The sequence below is a fragment of the Hibiscus syriacus genome, unplaced genomic scaffold (genome assembly GCF_006381635.1).
Source record: "Hibiscus syriacus cultivar Baekdansim isolate YM2019G1 unplaced genomic scaffold, ASM638163v2 tig00111393_pilon, whole genome shotgun sequence".
Classification (NCBI taxonomy): Eukaryota; Viridiplantae; Streptophyta; class Magnoliopsida; order Malvales; family Malvaceae; genus Hibiscus; species Hibiscus syriacus.
In genome coordinates, this window is record NW_024063079.1 from 751,759 (window position 1) to 760,704 (window position 8,946).

At 29.5% G+C, this 8,946-nt stretch overlaps 1 long non-coding RNA gene across 1 annotated transcript; it reads left to right on the forward strand.

The window, feature by feature from the left end:
* Positions 1–1,871: 1,871 nt before the first annotated feature.
* LOC120160828 lies at positions 1,872–3,115 on the forward strand. The gene is made up of 2 exons (XR_005519454.1): positions 1,872–2,013; positions 3,055–3,115. It is a non-coding gene; the product is annotated as an uncharacterized LOC120160828 (long non-coding RNA).
* Positions 3,116–8,946: the final 5,831 nt, after the last annotated feature.

Here is an 8,946-nt window from a genome sequence, read left to right on the forward strand (position 1 = left end):
AAAACCTTTATCACCTCAGATTATCAATCATGCAACTGCATATTCATAAAATATGATTTCGCAATAGATAGATAGTTTTCAAAATAATTTTTTTATTCATAAATTATTCAAATATTATATGAATTTGAAATAATATTATTAGTTAGAATACACTTGCCCAATGTAAAACTTTTTAGTTTTATATAGATTTAGATCGTTGGATGAATGAAAATAGGGGTTGAATTAACTTTGTTTTATTTCAGTTGATGTCTTCTCATTTTCTACTATTAATCTTAATTTTCTATTTCACTCATCCAACAGTCCTATATCTGTATAAAATTAAAAATTTATATACTATGTAATTAAATCTTATCTCAAATATTATTGTCTTATATATATATTTAAATTTATAAAAATAAATAAAATTTAAATAACGTCAAATATTTAAATTCACAAATATCTGTATATACTAAAAATGGTTAAGGCTTAATTTTCTTATAAACAAATACATTCAATATTTTATAATTTAGAGTCAAATTTTAAAGTTTAATATGCAATGTCCATAAGTAATGCAAATTCAAATAATAATATATTTAACCACTCTAAATCATGAATGAATAATAATTTTAACATTCAAATTAAAAAAAATAGATTAAAATATATAAATATTCCATATTCAGATTATTATCATTTCCCCGTATAAGTATCATTTTTTAATATTATAGGGTGTTTATATGCGATATATGTTTAATTTTTTTAGTCTGTTAATAATGCACACACACTTAACAAATGTAACTATTTAAAGTTCATTTTTTTAAAATATTTTATTCTATCACTAAAATCACTTAATAAATTTTATACGATAATCTTCAAAAAAATTTATAAAAGATAGTTCGATCTAGATAAAAATTGGACATCTGAAGTGTCGTAAACAATAAGCATAGCAACTGTAGGTCGAAAGAGAGCAAGCTATAATAGCCCGATAAGGGGGAATTGGAGGCTTACCTCAATCTTAAAATGAATATGCTTATAATTTTATAATGGGTTAAATTCATTTATACGTGTAATTTTTTAATTTTATATTGATTTAGGATTTTGGATGAGTAAAATAGATACCGAGTATCTTCTTATTTTTTTTTTCAATAAATATCTTCCCATTTCCTATTGTTAACCTAAGCCATCTATTTATACTCATCCAACGATCTTAAATTTATGTAAAACTAAAAGAGTTTTACACAATATAATTGAATCCTAAAAATTACTTAACAATTAGAAGGAAAGTAATATTTTAATGAAAAATGTAAAATGATAAATAGATAATTATTTATTTATCACTTAATGAAAATTTTCTGATAAATTTTATTAATTTAAGTATATATCAAATACATTTTGCAACTTAATTTTTAAATAATAAATATTTGAACTTATCAAAAACCATCTTAATATAAAATAAGTTTTCATTTGAAATAAAATAATTAAGAATAGAAGATAACATTTGGGTAACTTAAAAACAAATTAAATAATAATTCAGGACTTGTTAGTATTTTAACCAAATATGATATACAATTAATCAGTTTTTTTTCTCCGTAAGAGCATATTGTTGTGTTGAAGGCCCAAAAAAGTTAGAAGAGCAAGGGCCCAAATTGCAAATCGTCGTGCAACTCATCTCCAGTGGAATGCGCGTGGGAGAAAAGCCGGATGGTGGACTCCATCGATGGTCCCATCCCAACTCCCAATGTCAAAACTCCAGACCAGTTGCTTCAATCAAAGCAGTCATCAAAGTAACTCTCTCACTCTCGCTCTAATTTCATTTTCAATTTATATAAAAATAAAAGAGAAAGAGGAGAGTTTCAAGGAAAATCAAAGTCTTTTGCAGGTTAATTGACTAATTATTCATCACGAATTTTTGTTCACCTTATCTAATTTTCCCTCTCGTGATTATTATTTTCGTTGATTTTTTTGTTGGTCAAAGATTTTGAAACGGATCGCTATGGCAATTGCTTCGGAAGAAACCACCCGCATATGCAATCACTGGTATTTATTAGTATTTTTATGATTTTTTTTTAGAATTAATTCTGTTTCGCTGGATATCTGTGCTATTTTTTTCTTGTATTTTCGATCCCGGTTTTGTTTATTTATGCTTTTATCAGCTGAGATTTTTGTTTATTTGAACTTATATTGGCGGATTGAAGGAATTCTTGTTTCGTGGTTTGTTTAGAGTTTGTGTAGTAGATTGGTTAATGCTCAAAGAAATTATTGGTAATTTAAATTGGCCAAATTAAGTCGAGAAGGGGGATAATTTAGTTGAATTACCCTCTGGTTTTAGCTTGGATTAGGACCTAAAATTCTGTTTGTTTGATGAATTTCTTGTTGTATTCGGTTCATGTGATCACAGCCTTTGTCTTTGCTCCTAGTTGAGAATTCATGTGATGAATTCTGTTTGTTTAGGGTATTTTGAACCTTTGTACATAGTTTTTGATTCTTTTTTGGCGGTGTTCTAGTCTACGTTAACAATACTTTTATAATCCACTTTGAATCCTGAGCTTAGCTCAGTTGGTTCATGCAGCTATCCGTAGTAAGTAGCATCTTGGAAGCATGTGGTTCACATTCAGCATCTACAACCCCATTCCAGGCTATCCTTTATTGTTCTAATAAAAGAATAACCTTTGTATTCCACTTAATGGAAAAGTGTGCTTAGCATTTGCAAATTGTTAAAAAGCAGCTCGGGGCTTCCACATTTTCCTATTTATCATGAAGTAGTTTCATACGATGCTGTAGTATGATCTTATGTTTCCCTAGGAAGGTGAAATATGAGTTGTTTCAAAGACTACCAAGGTTATGTTTCCCTAGGAAGGTTAAATATGAGTTGTGACAAAGATTACCAAGGTTCATCTATTACCTTATATTTCTGCAATATAGAAATACATTATTTTAGTGAATTAACGGAGTTAGAATAACCAGATATATTGATTAATCACTAATTTATCTAACATTCATTTATTTAGGTTTTACCGTCGTTTGAAATTCCCATACAGAAGAGTATTTAACAAGTACTTTTCCTTCTTAATTGTTCAGTGACAGGGCTATACCTTCTTCTAACATCGAGTTGCATTATGCTCATTGCTCCCGTAATCTAAAAAAATGTAAAGTTTGTGGTGATATGATTCCAAAAATGCATGCTGAGGAACATTTCTTCAACACACACGCTCCGGTAGGTCTTTTCTTTTCTTTTGAAATGAATCAATTCTGTAACACCCCCAACCCGTACCCGACCCGCTTACGAGTCCGAGATGTCACATTGACTTTTCAAAACCTTTACTTGAACAAAATAGTGAATAATTTTAAAACTTTTACTAAATACAATTGACTAATTTACATAAATTAGTATCATATGATTTTACAAAACAAATTCGAGTATATCGAATTCAAATTTTTATTTACATGTCAAATACATATATTTTCTGATCTGAACTTTGTAAAGGAGATACTGACCTGTCTTGCTCCCCAATGCTCTCTAAATTCTTCTCGAACTTACGTGTGAAACAATCACACGCTAAGTCGATGACTTAGTGAGGCAAATAAACATATAATAGAAATCATAAAACATTCCATATAAACCACATGAACATTTAATACTAACTTATCATACAAATCATATAACAATTTCATACAAAATTACACACCTTTTTATATAACAAATACACTCATGTACATATATCATCATCTACTTTCTTAGCATTATCATATAAATTATTATAATTATTTCTATCATTATCATCCAATTATTTATCACCTGATCTTGTTCTTATCATTTATGTATATCATATCACACATATCATTTCACCAAGAAACACCCATAAATCATAATTCCTGTAACCAAAAGCACATACATTATATATATATTGTATTCATGTTATCTCTTTGATTAGCCTATGGTACACTTGTGAGAACTATAGATATGTGAGTCTATAGAGGTTGTGTACTAATGATGTCACCACAGCTCGTATATCATCGAAGTGTCGCGTAGAAATGCACCGTAGTGCCACGTAGAATTGCACCGAAGTGGCGTGTAGAAATGCACCGTAGTGCCATATAATGTCCATAAAGACCACATAGAAATTCTTTAAGAATCATATACATATACTAAGGACCAAGTATGTGTCTCAAAGACCTCATAAATGTTCCAAAGAATATATATGTCCCGAAAGACCGCGTAGACTCTCGACTCTTGCCATGCCAACTATACGCCTAGCTCTCATGACACATAACATGGGCATTATCATTTATTTCATTTCAAATATTCACATAAACCTGTAATTCACTTTCATTCGTATCACACAGCTTTTCACATAACTCATAGTCATATGTCTTATCTCATAACATGTACATGTTTTTGCCTATATAATTCATATCATTTCTTATACCATCACATAATTCATTTAACATACATATCATGTAACATTATAATAGAAATACCTATAAGTCATATCACTTAGATTTCATATACATCTAGTCACATAGATCACTTTTGCATAGTTTATATCCACATGTATTATCTACATGTATACCCAGGAATCAAATGGCACATACCAAATCATATAAATATATATAGTTTATGCAATCACGTTACTTATACTCACATAGATCCTATAATAGAGCTTAGTTACCTTGTACATGTTATCATTCAGGCATATAATCTTATATCAATCCTATAGGTAAAAGCTATCTTTATCTCATTTTCCCTTTGTATCAGCTTACATGATTTATTATACTAACATGTACAATAACATATAACCCTTATCACTTATCTCACGTTATTAATTATGAATTATTCTATCCATTTAATTTAGTTCTATAGCTCCTATAATCTTCTCATAAGGTTTTATAGTTCTTCATTTTATAATTCTATATCATAGTTCTTTTAAGCATATCACTTTTTCCTATAGTGTTTATCCTATAGGTTCGTACATCGTTATGCTCATGTCCCGTAATTTATATATATACCATTTTCATAAAGTCTCTTCTTATTATCTTCTGATCTATATATTATTCTCTTATTATCATATTACTCTATAGTTTGGTCTTATTTAACTCATCACCCATCTCATGTAGTCATAAATATATTATACTGATTCTCATAATTAATCACCTATACCCTGCAACATGTATGGTCATCCATCATATAACTTATTTCACTTCCCATGCAATCATATCATCATATTAGATCCTATAACTGTTCACACTACATGTATTCACACAAATCATTTAACACTACTGGAATTTATATCATATATACTCAAATCAAACATATACATATGATCATAAATTCATACATTCTAATATAGGAAATAGACTCGTCGCAAGTCTTGTTTTCATTGAACATCATAAACTAACTTGTATGCACTCACCTGGGCCTCGTTTGCTTCGAATCAATCCTAATCCTTAGTTTGTTCCGGAACAAACTTTCATTCTATATCATAATAATACATTTATACTTATCAGTATACTAATTGATATATTCGAAACTATCACTCCTTAGGCTAAGAGAAAAGCCAATTTCATCTTTTAATGAAGGTATGCATCGATGCACTGTATAGTGTATCGATGCATTCCCTAACGATGCACAGATGCACTACTTGTGCATCGCTGCATAAAATACATTCGATGTTTGTATTTTAAGGGGGTGCATCGATGCACTACTTATGCATCGATACACTACTTGCATTCGATTTTTATTTATTTGAGAGTGCATCGATGCACACAACCCATAAATTCCATTTTAAGCACGAAATTATTCAACTCTTCATTCAATTCTTTTATTTTAAGCCCCTATCATGTCCTTAACTCAACTACCATTACTTAAACCACTTATATCCATATAACCATATTTATCTTCCATATCTCATCATGATTCTTAAAATTAAGAATCTTACTAAATTTTCAACTTTGTTATAAATCCTTTCTAACTTCATAATCTTATTTATTGATGACAAGTCAAATTCCTTCTCAAAATTCACTTATTACTCTTTCCAACATTTCCTTTAAAAACTCATTTTCTTTAATCTTTCATAACTTCTTCATCTTTTGATTTTAGGATAACCTAAGCTTTCCATAAGCTTAAATATTACCTAAGGATCAAAACCCACTCTTAAATTAACAAATAATCAGCTACAAGGAATCTTACCTTTGCCTGGAGTTTTCACGGGAGGAAGAAGAAGATGAAGAGAAAAGAGAGAAAGAGATTTCTGGAAAAATCTCTCATCCTTATCCATATATATATCATTATTTTATTCATCTCTTGGTCAAATGACCCTTTTTCCTTTAATACATTTTATAATTACTAGTATCTTCAAGGTAATATTTTCAAATAAATCACTGAACTTTTCAACTATTCCACTTTAAATCACCAAATTCTGAAATATTACAATTGGTCACTACCCCGGTATTAAGGATGTTACAAATCTCCCCTCCTTTAAAGAAAATTTGTCCTCGAATTTTCACTGCACATCTTGATAAGAACATGTGTTCTAATGTTTTCATGTTGCTTCCTTTACTTAATCTTTCCTGTCACCATCAGAAAACTTACTTTTCATTCCTTTAATTCTTCATCTACCTTTTCCCTTATACATCCATATCATATCACTTATCAGGTACAATAACATCAGTTCTTCACTTAAAATCATAAATCAATCAATTACTCATCAATCTCTAATTGCCTTACAATCATACTCCACTTTTATTCTATCATCACTTTACTGTCTCTTAACTTCTTTAATCATATAAATCATTCTTTATTTCTCTGACTACTTTTACTTGACCAAGAAACATAACTTTAAATCTTCATCATGGATGATTAAAACATACATTTTGCAGAATCAAGCAATCTTTCACATCCTTTGACAAACCTTTTTTACTTCTAATCAACTTATAATTTATACTTCAACATAACATTTATCATATCTGATCCTTTAAACTCAATCATTTCATTTCCTTATTCGATTACTTTTTCCCTAATTTAAAATCTTCTTATAGCATAGGTCATATCTTTTCTTCAGACTCTCATAATCTTTTAGCTTCCTTTGGATACACAAATCCGTATCTTCTTAACTATACCTCATTTACGTTATCTAAATCCACATCATACTTGATTGACTTAACCTTACATCTTTTCCAAATCTTACAACTTTATCACTTTTACTATTACAACTCGTCAATAGCAACTGTTCAATCTAGGGCACAAGCCCTAATCAATCAATCATATACATCATTTCTATTCGAAATTATCTCAACAAATAATTTACTTAACTTATAAAATCACCTTTATTCTCATACACCATGTAATTTCCATTATTCACACTTAACATTCTAACTTCTTTGTCTTATAAACGGATTAATGATGTATCCATTCTTAAATTCTTCTTATCAATCCTTAGATTTACTCAAACATACAAATCCTCACTTCCTTCACTATATCACTTTACTATGATCACAGTATACAACTGTATCCAGATTCACTTCATATTTGGTTATCATATCCTGACAATATCTTAAAATCTTATAACTCCAATACATTTATCACACAATCTTGTTAGCCAACGCTAACTCTTTCCATCTGGAATACAAACCTTTATCATATCCACAATCTTACTTATACACAATATTACTCATTTGATTCAAATCCATAACTCTGATTTCAGTCATCTTATAAACATATCACTTATGCACTTATTCTTGAACTCTTTTACAATTCTAACCACATCATTTGATCCTTTAACGTTCTTATGGTGACACTTGTTCACCATATTCTAGCTTGTCCACTTAGTAACGAAACTACTCAATTTAACTTCTCCATTTGCAGAAATGAAAACCTTCTAATCATTATCTTCATATCATTTAACCCAAAGGTCTGTAACAACAGAATCTTTCTCAAATCCACCCTAGAACTCGGGTGCTCTTAACTCTTTCAACTAATTCGATACATTCTTCTATGAGTTAAAGAAGTGGAAAATTAAAAACACATCAAAATATTATTCAACATCATGAAGACATTTTTTTAATCTTGTACAGGTATTCCCTGAGATTTTTCGCTCTTCTCCCTACCTGGTCAGGGCAGGTGAATACTATTACCTTCAGGTCTATCGCCTTGTGCTTTACTTTTGAAGCTCTCATTATCAAACATCTAATATAATATAACTATTGAACTCTATTAACAAGACAACACACTCCTTACCGTTCAGACCAGAAACTTTTTCACTTCGTGTTGGCATGTACATTTTTTTTAAAACACTGTTGACTTCGATTTAAGCCTAGAATCGACTAAACCGTAGCTCTGATACCATTAAATGTAACACCCCCAACCCGTATCCGACCCGGTTACGAGTCTGAGATGTCACATTGACTTTTCAAAACCTTTACTTGAACAAAATAGTGAATAATTTTAAAACTTGTACTAAATACAATTGACTAATTTACATAAATTAGTATCATATGATTTTACAAAACCAATTCGAGTATATCGAATTCAAATTTTTTATTACATGCTAATCATATTTTCTGATCTGAACTTTGAAAGGAGATACTGACATGTTTTGCTCTCCAATGCTCTCTATATTATTCTCGAACCTACGTGTGAAACAATCACACGTTAAGTCGATGACTTAGTGAGGCAAATAAAACATATAATAGAAATTATAAAACATTCCATATAACAAACCACATGAACATTTAATACTAACTTATCATACAAAATCATATACAATTTCATACAAATCACACACCTTTTTATATAACAAATACTCATGTACTATATCATCATCTACTTTCTTAGCATTATCATATATGTATTATAATTTCTATCATTATCATCCAATTATTATCACCGATTTTGTTCTTATCATTTATGTATATCATATCACATATATCATTTCACCAAGAACACCCATAATCATAATTTCTGTAACCAAAAGC